We start from the raw sequence: 16,802 nt of genomic DNA on the forward strand, positions 1-16,802 counted from the left end.
TCCACTTTCTGCGCTATCTCATGTCCAAACGTGCCCTTGTGTTGGACATACGGTTTTCGGACAAAAAATTCATTTCTGGCAAAGGCGGGGGGTCTGGGATGTTTGTGCGGAACTTGGTTGTTTTTGCACCGACACCGACTTCTGTCGTGCCGTGTCCATCGCCCTCGTCATGCCGAGCTTTCTTCTGAGGCAAGTTTGACCCCTGCGTGGAGTACATCGTCATGACAGTGTACTGCCTGTTTGGATCCGGTACTGGCAGCCTGGCCCCAGCACCAACCAGATCCAGCAGTGGCCCCGGTAACGCCTGGGAGACTTCCTGCCCAGGGAAGCCTGAGATTCCAGACATCAGAAGCTCCATTGGTGGCAAAGCAGGAGGATTAGGAACTCGTCCGGATCCATGTGAGATTCCGGACATCAGAAGTTCCATGGGTGGCAATGCAGGAGGAGAAGGAACCTTTCCGGATTCATGTGAGATTCCGGACATCAGTAACTCCATTGGCGGCAAAGCTGGGGGCGAGGGGACTCGTCCGAATCCTACCCCATGCACCCGCGGGTGGACCACGGCTTGTGCAAGACTTGCCCGCCTGAGTTGCTCCCGAGTCGGTAGCGGTGGCGGTGCAGGGATGTGACCAGCCTCCATAGTAGCCAACGTTTCGCTTGCCTCCGCCACATTTTCCACCGTTTCGTCGCCCTTTGTGACCTTAGTCTTGTGCGTCATTTTGTTAGAAGCTGTCGTGCTCCTCATGAAGGTACCGCCGCCTTGTCCCTGGCCCGGAGTCATCAACGAAGGCGGGGACTGAGGGATTGCTAGAGCCGAAGGCCCTGCCATTTGTAGCGCCATGTTAGGCTGAGGTACGGCTTGTGCAAGACTGAATCTCCTCAGTTGCTCCGGAGTTGGGAGCGGTGGTGGAGCAGGGATGTGGCCAGCCTCCATAGTAGCCAACGTTTCGCTGGCTTCTGCCACATTTTCCACCGTTTCATCGCCCTTTGCTACCTTAGTCTTGTGCGTTACTTTGTTGGAAGCCGTCGTGCTCCTCATGAAGGTACCGCCACCTTGTCCCTGACCTGGGGACAACATTGAAGTCGGTGGGGGCTGAGTGACTCCTCCGAACCCATATGAGACTCCGGACATTAGAAGTTCCATGGGTGGCAATGCAGGAGGAGAAGGAACCAGTCCGGATCCATGTGAGATTCCTGACATCAGAAGTTCCATGGGTGGCAGCGCTGGAGGAGAAGGAACCAGTCCGGAGCCATGTGAGATTCCGGACATCAGTAACTCCATAGGTGGCAAAGCTGGGGGCGAGGGGACTCGTCCGAATCCTACCTCATGCACCCGCGGGTGTATCACGGCTTGTGCAGGACTTGCCCGCCTGAGTTGCTCCCGAGTCGGTAGCGGTGGCGGTGCAGGGATGTGACCAGCCTCCATAGTAGCCAATGTTTCGCTGGCTTCTGCCACATTTTCCACCGTTTCGTCGCCCTTTGTGACCTTAGTCTTGTGCGTCATTTTGTTAGAAGCCGTCGTGCTCCGCATAAACGCGCCGCCACCTTGTCCCTGGCCTGGGGACAACATTGAAGTCTGTGGGGGCTGAGTGACTCCTCCGAACCCATGCGAGATTCCAGACATTAGAAGTTCCATAGGTGGCAACGCTGGAGGAGGAGGGGCAAGCCCGGGTCCATGTGAGATTCCGGACATCAGAAGTTCCATGGGTGGCAATGCAGGAGGAGAAGGAACCAGTCCGGATCCATGTGAGATTCCGGACATTAGAAGTTCCATAGGTGGCAATGCAGGAGGAGAAGGAACCAGTCCGGGTCCATGTGAGATTCCGGACATCAGTAACTCCATAGGCGGCAAAGCTGGGGGCGAGGGGACTCGTCCGAATCCTACCCCATGCACCCGCGGGTGGACCACGGCTTGTGCAAGACTTGCCCGCCTGAGTTGCTCCCGAGTCGGTAGCGGTGGTGGAGCAGGGATGTGGCCAGCCTCCATAGTAGCCAAAGTTTCGCTTGCCTCCGCCACATTTTCCACTGTTTCGTCGCCCTTTGTGACCTTGGTCTTGTGCGTCATCTTGTTGGAAGCCATCGTGCTCCGCATAAACGTGCCGCCACCTTGTCCCTGGCCTGGGGACAACATTGAAGTCTGTGGGGGCTGAGTGACTCCTCCGAATCCTTGCGAGATTCCGGACATTAGAAGTTCCATAGGTGGCAATGCAGGAGGAGAAGGAACCAGTCCGGATTCATGTGAGATTCCGGACATCAGTAACTCCATTGGCGGCAAAGCTGGGGGCGAGGGGACTCGTCCGAATCTTACCCCATGCACCCGCGGGTGGACCACGGCTTGTGCAAGACTTGCCCGCCTGAGTTGCTCCCGAGTCGGTAGCGGTGGCGGTGCAGGGATGTGACCAGCCTCCATAGTAGCCATAGTTTGGCTGGCTTCTGCCACATTTTCTACAGTTTCGTCACCCTTTTTGACACTCGTCTTTTGTGTCACTTTAGCTGACGTAGACGTCTGGCGCATGGCTGTACCTCCCGTCAGGCCGTGACTTGTCAGACCACCAAGTCCACCGAACTGTGGCAGAGGCGAGGCTGACAGCAGGCCCATAGTTGGCGCAGGGCTGGCAATTGCTAGAGAAGCCGGCTGCGCTATCTGGGAATGTGCACCGAGGCCAAGAGGCGGCAGAGGCGGTGGTGTAGGGACACGGCTAGCCTCAACTGTTGCGACCATCTGTGATGCCTCATTCGTGTCCTCAGTTTCCCCTGTAGACGTCTTCCTCCTCACAGTGGTGGAGTGTTTTAGCTTCGTCGCCTGTGACTGAAGTCGGAAGGAAAGGATGTCGTTTCCAGGTGAGCTGGACGGCATGTGTCCAGGTGCCGCCTGTTCCCTTCTTCCAATTGCATCATGCAAGGCTTGGCCTAGCGTCATCGGTGACAGAGTAGACATAGCCAACGCTGGGTGTGCAGATAAACCCAGGCTAAAGGACGGCAGGGGCGGAGGTGAGGGGATTCTGCCGGCCTGGACTGTGGCGACCATGTGCGAAGTCTCGGCTGTGTCTTCCGTCTCCCCTGTGGACGTCTTTCTCCTCACGGTGGTGGAGTGTTTCAGCTTCGTCGCCTGGGAGTGGATTTGGAAAGCAAGGCTGTCCCTTCGAGGTTGCATCGTGCCATGCCTGTTATCTCCGACATCACGCAAGGCCGCTGCCAGTGCCGCGCTTTGGACCCCTTGGCCTGCGTGATCCCTGTTCACAGGACTGGCGCTTCGAGGGGTGTTTGCGGGTGAACTTGCGCGCGAAGACGGCGCACTCCCCGCCACACTGCTAGCGGCGCTGCTCCGTGGGGAGGGGTGGAACTCCACGTGCCTCCAACCCTGGCTCTGAAACCGATCCGAGTATTTGGGTGGCAGGATGACGATTGCAGACTCTTGCTGCGGTGCCTGTTCCTTCAGCGTCTCGTCGTCCGACTCGTCGCCGCCTGACAGGTAGTAGTCAGGGGGAGGAAGAGGTGGGGGTGCTGGCGGAGCACTGAACTGGGCCTCCATCATCGTCGCCATTGTGGCAGTCTCAGTGGAGATCTCTGTGCCATCTTCCTCTCGGGAACTCACCGCAGCGCGCTGCCCCACTTCTGCCGTCTGCGTTGTGTACACAACAGGAGCGGCCTTTGCTTGCTTGCTGCCTCCTGGGAGACAGCCCGGCAGTGGGGGAGGAGGAGGCGGAGAGGTGAAGGCAAATGTTGTCTTCGTCAGCGCCTGACTGGTCTCCTGAGAAGTCGTGTCTTTCTTCTTGCCTTTCCCGTACTTTGTGACGGTGCTTTTCTGTGACACGGCACTTGACTGAGAGGTGAAGTGCAGGGTCGGCTCCTTTTCCTGACGCTCTTCCTCACGATGTCGGAGCGTGTTCTTCAGGTCTTTGACCACTTCTGGGTTCAGACTAGAGCGTCTCCGACGGTCTGGCACTTTCCAGATTGTGCCTTCAGCCTCTTGGCTGTCAGACTTGTCTGTCGTCTTTTTCTGACGCCCTTCCTCGCGATGTTGGAGAGTGCTCTTTAGGTCTTTGACCACTTCTGGGTGAAGACTAGAGCGTCTCCGACGGTCTGGCACTTTCCAGATTATGCCCTCTGCCTCTTGGCTCTCAGACTTCTCTGTCTTCTTTTCCTTTGGAGGGGATTGTTTTATCTCTGAACGTTTCTTGGCCCCTTCCGTGCTGTCTGGCTTCCCTGTCTTTCTACTTTGTGCCGCAGTGTGGGGCTTCACCTGGTCCCTTTCCATGCAAGGAATGCTTGATTTTCGAGGCATACTTGCGGTCGGCACCGACTCCTTTATTCCTGGCGATTCTCCACGTACTGGATAGCGCCCTTTGGACAGCTTATTCTTCCGGCGTGACTGTTCGGCTGTACCCTTCTGATCGGTGACACCGGACTCAGAAGGCGGTGGAGACGCCTTGATTTCCATCAGTCTTTTGCCAGTCGACGTTGCTGTGTTCGTCCTGTCGACAGGAGCGTTTGAGGGAAGTGTGGGCAGGCCGTCTTCTTCTGTAGCACCAATCAAAGGCATCAAGCCTGATACTCTTGTCAGGACGCCCGACATGATGGCAGTGAAGTACCGTGTAAGCCCCAGTGTGGTAGCCTCCACCGTGTTGTACGTATGGTTGACCTGGTGTATCAGGTCTCCTAGAAGTGTCGGGTGGAAGAGCATGGCCTCGGTTGCCTGCACCACGGGGTCACGATCGAGACGGCGCGGTTCAGAATGCGGAGGTGAGGGTTCGTCGCCATCATCCCTTCTGTCACGGCGACCGTGATTTTTTGAACGGCTGTCCTGACGCCGTCGTCCGCACTGTAGGGTACCACTGGCCCCCGAGTCTGCCACGGCCGTGGCTCTGACTCTAGCGCCTTCTTTGGGCCGCCCTGCTTGCCTTTGGGCAGGCATCTTCCCGACTGGTTCTGCGTCAGGTGTCCCTCCGGACGATCCAGATGAGGAACTCAGGCCTTCCACGCCCTTAATAAGACATTCGGAACTTCTTGGCGCAGGGGGAGGCTCTTCCATTTCTTCTGCGCTTTTACCTGACCGGACTTCGGTCAAAGAGCGCAACATGTAAGGAGCGTCGACTCTAGGGTCGGTCATGTCTCGTGGTTTGTCTTGAGAGGTCCACGACTTTTTCTCCTTGGGCGCCTTCGTCCAGATGGGCACGGGCTCATCTGCAGCGGCCGAGCTGAGGGCGACTTCTGCGTCCTGGCTTGAGGACTGCCTTGCTTGAGTGCGCGTCTCATCGGTGAGAGCGGGGGACATCTCGGTACCCTGGCCCTTCTGGACAGAACCCTTGACACCCTTTTTCTTGTCGTCCTTGAGGATCCCACCCGATTTAGGGGACTTCTTACTGGAAGGGATATCGGTTGCCGGGAAGAGCCCGATCATTCCAGCTCCCTTTGCCTCTCGGGTGACACTTGAGCTGCCAGATTTCCCGCCAAGATAATCTGGCTTGCTCGTCGACTCTTTCCCAGTTCGAGGGATGTCGGTCTTCGAGGGCTTCAGTGCGGACTTGAGTGTTTGCGGCTCAGCAGGGGCTCCTCCAGCGGCGATGCTGAGTTTATCTTCTTCTCTTACTTCAGAAGTGTCGGAGTCTTCAATCTTTGTGATGTCTCCGAAGTGGATGGTGGAATTCTTTCGCCCGCTGAGGATGGTCGGCTCCTCCTCAGTGTCGTCCCCATGACGCGCCAGGTTGAGATCGGAGTGTTTGGAGTGCCTCAGGGAGAGGTTGCTGCACGGCAGCTCCAGGCCGGGTGGTGGAGGGCCTAACTCGTTCTCCTTGATGTCCCTCTGGATCTCTCGGACCAGGTACGTCAGCGCTTTGTTGTCCTTGTTGTGGTTCTTGTCGTACTTTTGCACCCACGGGGTCGGGTCGGGAAAGTCCTCCAGCTCCCCGAAGTAGTTCGGAGTCTTGGTGATCTTTCTGCGGTTGGCTCGACGGCGCCTTTCTTCCCTTATGGCCTCCTTCCTCTCCTCTAACTCAACCTTCTTGACGGCGTTTTTGATGACGTTTCTGACGGTGATCTTTGCCAACTTCTGTAGCTTCTCCTCTTCCTCCTGTTCCTTGGTTTTTTGGTCACCCTTCATGAACGCCAGCCTATTTCTGACGGTCCAGGCGACCGCCTTAGCGACGGTTTTGAACTTCTTCTTTTTCGGAGGGGCCAACTCCTGTCTGGCGTTGTAGATCATCTTCTGGCGGAGGATTCGTTTCCTTGGAGCACTTAATCCGCAGTGTCTTCCCTGTCACGGTTCGGATCTTTCCCTGTCTCAGATCTGAGAGCCTAGTCAGCGAGTACCCCTTGTGGAGGTAAGCCATTGTGTCATGTCCCTGAGAGTCACGTCTCTGCGTGAGCTCGTGAGTACTCTCTCTCTGGTGAGTCTCGGTCGTTGCACGAAACTCCGGCTTGAACTTCGCGATCTGCGAGAGGAGACCGACATCCTCCCTTGACCGTTCGCCCTTGATTCGGTTTTTCTCGGCGTGGATGAGTCCGGTTATGTTAAGAACGGAGTCCATCATGTCCATACCAGACTCACAACTGCCGCTGGACATAGACGAGCAAGATTCAATTTCAATCTGCAAGTCTTCCGTAGCGGATTCGATCAGGTTTTTCGCAAAAATGGTGGTGACGTTGTTTTTGGAGCCACCCTTGAACAGCCTGCTGATGCTGTTCGCGCTGCGGAGGACTGTAGGGTCTTTACTCAGTTCCTCTGCATATTTCGATACATCGGTGTTAGACTGCGCAGGGGAGGGGCGCGTAACGCTTAGTGAGGGACCTAGCCCAACACTATTACTAACATTACTAGCACTAGCACTAGCGCCAGTATCTAACTTATCATCTATTCTATTCATTTTTTTGGATTTTGGAAACTTTTTACAACAACATAACAGTCTATTCATGAACTATAATGAGTCTTTAGTTTGCTTCGGACGGGCGAACTTGGCTCTCGTCGGTGATGTTAGTTGGCGGGAGTTGACGAGGGTTGCCGAAGTCTGCCGAAATCTACCAAAGCTGCCTTGGACAAAGAGATGGCACGTCGTCCTTCGGAGAAGGAGAGAAAAATTATAAGTACTTGCTCGAGCATGAAGAAGAATATGATTTGACATCCACTGTTTTTAACTATTTTCACAAGTTACGCATTCACGAGTGCAAATTTGAATGACCATTTTTTTTCATCGCTAAAATGTGATGGTTTACTTTTTGGACAGACCTGATCTACACCTAGGGTGGATCGGTATCGTGGCTGATGCAGCCAGACATGACGAAGTTGATGTTGATCTCGAAGTGAAATAGCGCCTCCTGGCGGGTGAATCTGCTAGTGCAACAGCTTCACTACTGTACTTCACTGGTCTTGCGGCTGCAGTTGCACATGTTTGTCATGAGTAGAGAAGCGGTCAAGTCAGAAAGCTCCATGACGGAATTTGAGAGATTGTCCCTTCTGTAAATTTTTATGTATAACTCTCATGTTCCTCAAAAACGTATTTTTCATGTTTATTTAACGGGAGGAGGGGAAAATACCGCTGACAATGCCATATTCAGTCGACACCAATAGATCAAATGGTTGCCCAATACCGATACCGGTGACAATATTTCAAGTTCTGATGCATACATTTCCATACATCTGACAGAGAAAGAGAGAGTGTGTGTGAATGAGAAAGAGGCGGGACTCCAGCTCTTCTACTTGAACGCAAAATCCTTACATCGGTGGCCGTCGGAATTCAAATGAAAAACCCAACTCTAGGGATGGAATTATACTTGTCTTAAAGGAGTACTAAAGTCCAGAAGGGAGTGCTATATTCCGACAGCCATTAATCTTAGGAAGTGAAAAATGCATACTAGTATTACTTTACAGCATACAATAAAATACCCATTATGCGCGCAAGTCTTAAAATGCATCGAATCCAGGACAAACTCCCCAAATACCCTCAAAACTATCCCAGAATACACCACGCAACTCCATTGGTGTCTATGTCTTGACCAAGAAAGTTACGTTACTGACCTAATTTCGGGGACGATAAGAAAAAATCGAACTGTTTTGTGTTCTTTGATATCTTGCCAACCATCGGCCTTCTTAGTGTTCTTATGTATGCCAAAAATATTGACGATGAAAAATACGGCGTGATCGAATTATCTTTTCCATACGTGGCATAATCTAATTATCTGTTCAACTTAACATTTAACGTTACATGCAAATAAATTGAGAAAATCAAAACACGTAGGATCAAACTGGCAGTTCACTGCATTAGACATCCTGACATTATAGCCAAGCTAGAGGTCGAGCAAAGTAAAGCAAGCATGTTCTCAATAATCAGCTTATTGGTGTGCTTGTCTCCTATCGTTTTCGCCAAAAAATGTTTATGTTGGCTTGAAGTGTATGAGCATTGCATAATCCAAAGTTTCCCGGTGTAGCGGCTGTGGCTCAGCATGGGGGAAAATGATATTGATATCGCTTTACAAACATGCGCCGCGTAAAGTCGTACAAGCAAAATTATGCATGTATAAAGTTGGCTAGTTATGTATTTATTGCAGCACAATCTACCGGAAAGTAGTATTTCCTTCTGGACTTTCGTACTCCTTTAAGATTAAAAAAATAACTTGCGTGCTTAGTGTCTACAGGAAATCTCACCATATTTTACAAAGAAATCTTGGATGAAAGTTATTTCAGTCTTTCAGATGACAAATCACACCATCACACGCGGATAGTTTGGTTAATAGTCCCGCTAGCGCTCTTCCGATAACAAAAATTTTAAGAGAGAGAGAGAGATGACAATTTATGTGCATACTCTCGGCTATTCCAAGATCAGGGTGTATGAATGGCGTCCTGCACTGTTATATCATTCTCACTAAATATTCATTACATTCTGTTAATCATATCATCTAAGTACAAGTATTCTCCAGATAGTCCTGACCCTTTTTGGTAGATAGCTGTTTAAAACATTATGCTAGGACAAATTTTATGCCCAAAATTGCCATAAAATATACGTTATACTGTTGCACTGTTGCACTTGAAAATAAGCAATTTGTGAAATAAGAAGCTATTGGTACGTTCTGACCAAAAATGAAATCAACAACTGAGCAGTATGATAAGACTGGCTCTTTCTAATATGTTTTGCTGGAAACTAGGTGATGATTTGAAAAATCTTCTTTCCTAGACTGCCGTTAACAATATGTATTACATGTTATAAACAGTGCATTTTTTTTACATTTTCTGGCAAAATATTTCCTTGTACCAACCAAAATTGTGATAGGACTGGCCATTTCGCATTTTATACATAGTATATCTATATGTCACACAAAAATATGTCTTGATGTTGCTTGTACTTTGGGTTAAAATACCAGATGGCTTTCAGTTGCCTGTTTTGTTTATCCGATCAAACGTGTAATGTCCGTAGAAAGTACAAAATGGCTCAATAATTGGAATATAAAGGCCATGGATACCTACAAATCCAATATTCTGAAACATTTAAAGACGGTGGCCTTATGACAGAGGCCACTTTGATAATGGTTGTCATTTTAAACAAAATGACAGTCATAAATTACCATATTGTAGTGTCCGTAGAGATGTGTAGTGTAGAGATTGTATGCCACATAAGCAAAATATGTAAGTGTAATAACATTTTTATAACAATGTTGTAATTTTCAAAGAAACTTGCACCCTCCTTTTAGTTCTGTAACGTCATTTCACATTTGAAATAAATCTTTGCAGGATACAACAAGTTTTGTTATATATATCAAATGAGCTGTAGTGTCCTGCAGTGTCCGTATGGTGCCATTGTAAAGTAATGCACCGAAGTTTAAAGAAGCAAGCGCAACTTTAAAACCGCCCATCTCTATCCAAAAATTTAAAAAAAGCACCATGCATGGTATCATGGTATCTGTACTGAAAGTGGAAAATTTTGAAACTTGAAAATTGGCCCAAGTGTACACCCTGATCTTGGAATAGCCGATAATAAAACGTCCAAAATTCAGACTCAGTTTAGTTGATAGATAAGACTCTTTCCACATCACCCAAACCCGCTCTCTCTCTTGTCTGATTATGTGTGAAAATTACTTCAATCAAGCTTTTCAGAGACTATGATAACACAATATTTTACAAGATGTTTAGGGCCTACATTAATATAAATCCCGGTGTTTCTGAAACAGCTTTGGGATATAGAAAAAGGGAAATCAATTTTCAGCGATTATCATACAAAAGATCAAGATTGATTTGAGTCCAATACAAATTCCGTCGGAGCTTACATAACGTACACTTGGGTACGTACACAGTGGATGTGTGCACATTATTTGTAGGCAAAAAAAACTGTAGTCCTTCAACATGGTATCGAAAAAGGTACTGTACATATGAACTGTCAACGTTACTCAATTCAAGGACATTATATACTGTTTAGAATGTCCTTGCTCAATTCAATGATTGAAACTTCCACACTTTCACATAGACTGAGTAGAATACTGGCTCTCTTTCACATGGATTCAAGAACTACTGCATAGATACTTTTTAAAAACAAGGAAGTCGTTACAAAAGTCTCTGTTTCCATGTCTATCTGTAGAGTAGATTACATACTAGTAAAATCCTCACAATGATATAGCTGTTGTGCTCACATATCGTACAGTTTGTATTAAGAATCATATAGTTATCTTTCATTTAGTTCAGAGAAATATTCGAAAGGAAATACGAGATAACTACATTATACATGATAACAACCCATAAACACGTTTTGGCATTACACTGCGCCAATCTGTGTCAACTAATTCCTATCTTCTCTTACTAGAGAATTAATGAGATAGTGTTTCTATTTCATTAATTCCTAAGATAAGAGAGCACACCTCTACCTCATTATTTCTCTAGAAGAAGAACTAAATCTTCTCTAGCTAGTGAATTAATGAGATAGCGTTCCTACTAGTATATAGAACCACTCAGTAATCAGATGGATTCATTAAAGACTCAAAGGTTTTATTTGTTCGTCCTCTAGCACGGTGTTGGTTACTAGGATGCCCGGCCGTTGTTCTGTAGAACGAGTCTCGCTGCAAAGTGTCGCCATGTGGCGCCACCTGCCGTAACATGACGGCACTGCAGCTTATAGCTTACACCTGAAATATAAATTTTACCAACTATAGTTCTATGAACTTCTATCTAATATCTTATGTTTTAATCACTTTATACTGTTACTAGTACATATCCCGCGCGAGCCGTACCTACCCTGAGTTGATTGATGTTCGCTGATGTTAACTACGCTTGTTAATGCACTGAACAATCGCCGCGCTCGCAATATTGTTTCCAAAGGCACTACATTCTTCCATTTTCGTGACTTTGACTTGCTACGCGAGCCACAAATGTCCACGGATTTACTCACTAGTCTCGTGCTGGCGTGCAGAAAATCTAACGTGCGATAAACCAGCTGTACGTCCCGGCAGCGCGCCGCAGCAACATGCTGTTAGTGGGGCTGTGCGCAGTGACAATATCTGTGTGTTTATTTTTCATAGACAACAGGAAAAATACAACAAATTATGGTCTCACCTTAAGCCCTGCGGTCTCGAACGAGCTGTGGATAAAGAATTGTTAAGAAAAATTCAAATCTTTATTGAATTCTCAAAGATAATCGCGGCGGTGAGCTGGAGCGGGGACGTTCACGTCTGCTCTGGCTGACGACTGGCGGCGATGTGTTTACAACTAATGTTGTGTTGTTCTATGACGTCACTGACAACAACTGATGGCTGGTTTAGGGTTCTAGAACAGCCTTTAGGCAGTGAGGAGGGGGCGAGTATGGATATCAAGATTTAAACACTGGCCTGAATCAAATCATGAATGTTCGTTTCGCATCAATGGAGTAAATTATGTAGAGAAAAAGGCATTGCAAGGAGTTGCAGCAGATTTCTAACGTCTCAAGTCACGTAAACTTATTTAATACAGGCCATGAAGATCACGTGTAGATGACCAACGTGATCAAACAGAAAGCACGTGATCGCGCATACTACAAACACGTGATCAACATAAAGAAAACACGTGTCATGGCAAGTTTATCGAACAGTCAGTCGTACTGCTAGATTTAAGGAATAATCCTGTACCATCGCTGTTGCGACTCCTGAACATTACTAAATGAGCTAAAAGAAGTCGAAACTGGCTTATGCAAGCAAGGCATAAGCAAATCTAGTACTTATGTATTATTTCATTGTTTCAATATTTTATATGTACTATTCTATTGTGTAAATAAATGTGCAATACATGACATGTACAGAAGGCACAATGCAGCTGCAATGCCTTTTATTATCAATAAATATAAATAAACCACTTTTGGTCGATTGATTGTTCGTCAGAAAGTTACATTTTCTTTACAATGATGTATATAACACTGACCAACTCTCTAAAACCCAAAAGGAAGGGATTATTTCGCTCCTGTACGCGTTAAAACAAGATGCAACTGGACACGATAAAAACCCTATGTATTTAAGTAATTAGCGACCTCTTACTTTATTACCATGTGATACGCGAATTTTGTCCAAAGATTGTATTGGATTGAGGATGAAAAAAGTACTAAAAGTAATATCCGGTCTTCGACATGTGCACCAAACTGGCTTTTTGTATGGTAGATCAATAAGTACTACTGTGACAATATTAGAAAAGTATTGGAAATGATTGAATATTGTAATGAGGGAAATGTTGAAGGCCTGATCTTTATTAAAGAGAAGGCCGTTGACAAAATAAGATTAGATTTTGTATTGGAGGTATTTGGTTTTGGAAAATCTTCAGTGGGTTACTATCATGTACACAGAGATTACAAGTAGAATACTTAATCAAGGACACTTGTCAGAACCTTTTAGAGTTTATGTCCGTTATCACCCTATTTGTTTATCCTTGTAGTGGAAATGTTGGCTGGTAGAGTACGTTACAATGAAACTAGTGAAGGGCTAATGTGTAGAGGTGAAGCATGTAAATTAGGCCATGTTGATTTGATTATATGGATGACATCCTCTGGGAACCCCAAAGCTGATGCGAATGTGCGAATAAAAAAAGTTTGGCAAAAAAAAGTTGCTGTCATTATGAAATCTACGAGGTCATGAAGGTTGAACAAATGACATAACACAGAGTATGGTATGGCGACGAATCTACTCTTCAAATTGATTTATTTACATTTTCGTCCCTTTTGTTTGATTTTGGCATTCTACGACATTGGTATCGTTTTCCAATATTTTTCGCAACTTTCGGTATATATTTGCTTATTTTGCAACTGTTTTGTACGATTTACAATATGGTTGAAAACTTTTTTTGGAAACTGCCGAAAATTCATGCACGCGCGGATGTCATCCATATAATCAAATCAACATGGCCTGACCACATCGCCGCGAGTAAGTAAGTTGAAAAAAAAAACATTGGAGAACGATACCAGTGTCCTAGAATTCGGCCTGTTAATATTAGTGGTCAATTAGCAATATTTCATCTACATTTATATATGATAACAACCCATAAACACGTTGTCGCATTACACTGCGCCAATCTGTCTCAAATAATTCCTATCTTCTCTTACTAGGGAATTAATGAGATAGTGTTCCTCTATCTTATCAATCTTCTAGATGAGAGAGCATCTCATGATTTAAAAAGAACTAAATCTTCTTTAGCTAGTGAATTGATGGGACCACGTTCCTCTATTGAATCAGATGTGACATTGAAGTATAATTGGTTTTATTTCGTCCCCTAGTACGGCGTGGAGACTGGAATGCCCGGTAATTGTTCTATACCATAGCAACGGCTCTCGCTGCAAAGTGTCGCCATGAGGCGCCACCTGCCGCGACAGGACGAAACTGCAACTATCAGCTATCAGCTGCAGTGCCGTCCTGTCACGGCAGGTGGCGCCTGCAGTGCCGTCCTGTCACGGCAGGTCGCGTTCACCTGAAATGAAAACTTTACTCACTAGTTCCTATAGTCTCTAATGTCTTAGTTTTTATTAATTGTCTACTAGTACAAGTACGTAACCCACGCGAGTCGTACCTACCTTGAGTTGGTTGATGTTCGCTGATGTTAACTACGCTTGTTAATGCACTGAACTTCGCCGCGCTCGCAATCATATCACATTTTATAGGCATTACATACTAGTATTTCGATTTTCTTGACTTTGACTTGCTACGCGAGTCCACGGATTTACCTTCTAGTTTCGTGCAGACGTGCAGAAAATCTAACGTGCGATAAACCAGCTGTACGTCCCGGCAGCGCGCCGCAGCAACATGCTGTTAGTGGGGCTGTCCGCAGTGACAATATCTGTGTGTTTATTTTTCATAGACAACAGTAAAAATACAACAAATTATGGTCTCACCTTAAGCCCTGCGGTCTCGAACGAGCTGTGGATAAAGAATTGTTAGTGAAAGACAAATCTTTATTGATTTTGGTCAGAAAATCGCGGCGGTGAGCTGGAGCGGTGAAGGTTCACGTCTGCTCTGGCTGGAGGTTCGCGGCGATGTGTTTTCAACGTCTGTTGTACTGTTCTATGACATCACTGACGACTTCTGGTGCTAGTTTTGAGTTCTAGAACGTTAACAGCCTTTAGGCGGTGGGGAGGGGGTGAGTATGGATACCAATTTTAACACTGACCTGAATCAAATCATATTCGTTTCGCATGTATGTATGTACGTATACATACATGCGGATACATGGAATAAATTATGTACAGTAGAGAAAATTTAGACAAGGACTTGCAGCAGATTTCTAACGTCTCCAGTCACGTAAACTAAAGACACAGCGTTCACGTATGGATCCGGATTCCACCCAACAAGTCTGCGAAGGAGGCTACCTTCTGATAATGTTTTGTCGATCTTAATTGAACTGAACAGTGATTTACGTTCGTTATCATATAATATTAATATACAGTCAAGCATAAAATGCGATTCATCTTCAATACAAGAATTGTTACAGAATTTACATAGTCTATCTTGTAACGGTGTACGGCTATGCCTGCCAGATTCTATGTGTAGGGGATGGTCGCTAATACGGAGTTTACACATGGCTCTGTGGTTTTGGAATCAAAATTTGGTTCTCTGTCGTATAGTACTTTGAATGTTTTGTATGTTCTCAGTTTGTTGCCTTGATTTTCTCTTTGTCTTTGTCCTTGTGCTTGTAGTGCTGAGTTGAATTTTGGGATGAACATATTTTTTAATCTTTGTTCATGCAGATGGAATGGTTTGTTGATATACTCGTGTGTATATAGGCAGGCATAGCCGGACTCCTCTAAAATTGTCTTCATGTTCAACAACCAACAGGGTACTTTACTTCCAACAAGGTTTCAATATTACCAAGATTATAATACTTGGTAGCTTCTCAGAGTGTCCAATATTATTTTTAATACCCTTTTGTTGATTGCAAAGATGTACCGTTATGTTTTTCAAAATAAAGATTTAAGTTTTGTTTCGTTAGATGTTTTTTAAACGTGTCACACTTTATCTTTATTGTACATAATTGCTCAGTTGTGAAAAGATTAAAAAAACATATGGGGAAATGGGGAAAGCTGCATGCTAAGTTGGTTAATCAGAAGCTTGCAAACAGCGATTTTCTGACAAACCTCAATAAAGATTTGAATTTTTCTAACAATTCTTTACTGAGTTTTATCAGAAAATCGCGGCGATGAGCGGGAGCGGTGACGTTGACGTCTGCTCTGGCTGGTCGCTAGCGGTGATGTGGTTAGGCCATGTTGATTTGATTATATGGATGACATCCGCGCGCGCATGAATTTTCTGCAGTTTCCCCCCCAAAAAAAGGTTTTCGACCATACAGTAAATCGTACAAAACATTTGCAAAATGAGCAAATATATACCGTAAGTTGAAAAAAATAAACACTGGAAAACGATACCAATGTCCTAGAATGCCAAAATCAAATGAAATTGAATTTGAAAACTACAATATTCGCCAAACCATACTCTGTGTCATTTGTTGAACCTCCAAAACCACGTAGATTTCAGAACGAAAGCAACTTTTTTTGGGGGCCAAACTTTTTATTCGCACGCTCGCATCAGTATTGGGGTTTCCAGAGGATGTCATCCATAATAATGAAATCAACATGGCCTTACAAGGAATGTTGTGCTGTTATATGATGAAGACCACGATGAAGATGACCAAAGTGATCAAACAGAAAGCACGTGATCGACCATACATCAACATACAGAAAACACGTACCATGGCAAGTTTATACAATGGGCAATAAATCTTCACAGAAGCCATTAACAGGCCGAATGGTGGACATTAAAACTTAGATTTATAAGCTTAACCGAAAACTGCCTCGTTTTCAATGGATTCAAGAACTAGTAACTACATACTTTTTTAAAAAACTAGTACAGCAACGTTAACGGTAGTCCGTTAGTTAAATGACACAGATTTGATACCAACCTCGGTTTCCATGCGTACATAACTGTAGAGTAGAATAAATACTGATCACAATGACATGACTGTTGTACGTATGTGCACACATATCGTACATTTTTCTTTTTAAAACCATCTAACTCCATGTTAGAACTAAAGTTATCTTTCTTATATAGTTCAGAATGATATTAATACTTGAAGGGAAATACGTGATAACTACATTTATATATGATAACAACCCATTAACACGTTGTCGCATTACATTGCGCCAATCTATCTCAAATAATTGTATGTTTATTCTTATCTTCTCTTACTAGGGAATTAATGAGATAGTGTTCCTCTATCTTATTAATCCTCTAGATGAGAGAGCATGTCTCTATTTCATTATTTCACTAGAAGAAGCAGAAGTTAGAGTGGCAGAAGTTGTCTGAAGTTGTCCGAAGTTACGACCATT

General features: G+C 45.7%; 1 pseudogene; it reads right to left on the minus strand.

The window, feature by feature from the left end:
• LOC109462282 overlaps positions 1 to 14,461 on the minus strand; it is an 18,623-nt pseudogene extending 4,162 nt beyond the window's left edge.
• Between the last annotated feature and the right edge of the window lie 2,341 nt (positions 14,462 to 16,802).

This window comes from Branchiostoma belcheri, unplaced genomic scaffold (assembly GCF_001625305.1).
Source record: "Branchiostoma belcheri isolate BF01 breed outbred unplaced genomic scaffold, Haploidv18h27 scaffold114, whole genome shotgun sequence".
Lineage (NCBI taxonomy): Eukaryota > Metazoa > Chordata > Leptocardii > Amphioxiformes > Branchiostomatidae > Branchiostoma > Branchiostoma belcheri.